Genomic DNA, 1,665 nt, shown 5'->3' with positions numbered 1-1,665 from the left:
TCAGAAAGAATAAACCAGTTTTATTTAAGAAAGGACTTTGTGTCTTGAATGTACAGATTGCAAAGGGTGCTATACTGGAGAGACAGACAATTTTCTACTCGTTTGCGTAAACATTTAAAATCTCCATCTGATTTTTCTGACACGTCTAGGAAAAATATATTTTTTATTCTTCTCTGGTCAAAATACTCAGCATAGAAGGCGAGAAATAAAAGAAGCCCTGTTAAACAAAGGTGTTCATTCATATATATTTTAATCATTCCCTTCTCATTTCTATATAGAACGAATTTCAATACTTAGAGTAAGGCTAAAAGTTATATTTATTATACCTAAATATGACAGATCATTGATAAATTACTTTATTGTTGTTAATGTTATAAAAGTAGCAGTTTTGCATTCGTATAGAAGAATGCACGTCGTTAACTTTTTCACTTGCATAAAAGTCCAATTGTGTAATTAGCCAATAAGAATATTCAGTTTCCAGGTGAGCAAGCATACATACCTGCACGGAGTGACTGATATACATTGTTCCTTTAGTTACACAGATTGCATTTTTCTTTGTAATTGTTAGTTTCTTATTAGTCATAGTGTTAAAATTTGTTTCTAAACATCACGTATAAACACTGTTTTAAACAGTAACCTTACGGGTGAATATAATAATATATTTTTACAAAATTATATGTGCTTCTAAGGATCTTAAACAAGTAGAACACCATTTAAGCATTTGTTTTACACCAAACACCATTTAGAAAAACATTTTATTAAACAAATGCTGTGAGCATTACTTGTGTTTTAAAAAGTTATTCAAGTAATAGTAACAATCACGAGAATACAAACTCTGGTTTTTGAACTAATAATTTTCTGCACTACAATAATTCGAAACTACAAAGATTTAATAAACTAAATAAAAAAGTTTTTATTGAAATGAAAATTAGAAAGTTCAACATAACGATAACGTACAACTAATATAGTGCATGAACCTTTTACAGTGGAGGTTATAATATCAATTTTGAAACTGCAGGTGGAAACACGTATTTAATGTTTTATGTTTGTAATTAAGCACAAAGCTACACAATGGGCTATCTGTGCTCTGCCCACCACGGGTATCGAAACCCAGATTCTAGCGTTGTAAGTCTACAGACATGCCACTGTGCCAATGCATAAATTAAAAAGAAAGATTATGTTAAAAACTTTTTATAGTTAGCATGATTTATATGTTAAGAAAAAACTGATTTAATAATGCCATATTTTGACAGTGCTTATAAATCTATAAAAAAAACAGTTTAATAAGCTGTGAATAAAACCAATGCAATAGGTGAGCTTGAAAGTTTTAAGTTACCATGGAAAACAATTCTTTACAGAAATTTTAAGTTAAACTGTATATTGATAATCGTGAATTATGCTATAAAAATGGCAAACTGTAACAAGGTCAATGAAACATAAAACGTTAATTTTACATATTCAAATGCTTTGTGCATTATTATAGTATTTTGGCACTTGCGTATAAAGTTAAAATCATAAATAATATTCAACGTTAAACTGGTACACACAATTAAAACATTTTATTTAGGCCTATATATGAACCTCTACATGTAGAATCGTCAACATTTTGAAGGCCATAGATAGGCCTAGATAAAATGTTTTTAATTGTGTACCAGTTTAACGTTG

Source organism: Limulus polyphemus, unplaced genomic scaffold (genome assembly GCF_000517525.1).
Source record: "Limulus polyphemus unplaced genomic scaffold, Limulus_polyphemus-2.1.2 Scaffold10364, whole genome shotgun sequence".
In the NCBI taxonomy this organism is placed as follows: domain Eukaryota; kingdom Metazoa; phylum Arthropoda; class Merostomata; order Xiphosura; family Limulidae; genus Limulus; species Limulus polyphemus.
This window is presented reverse-complemented; position numbering follows the sequence as displayed.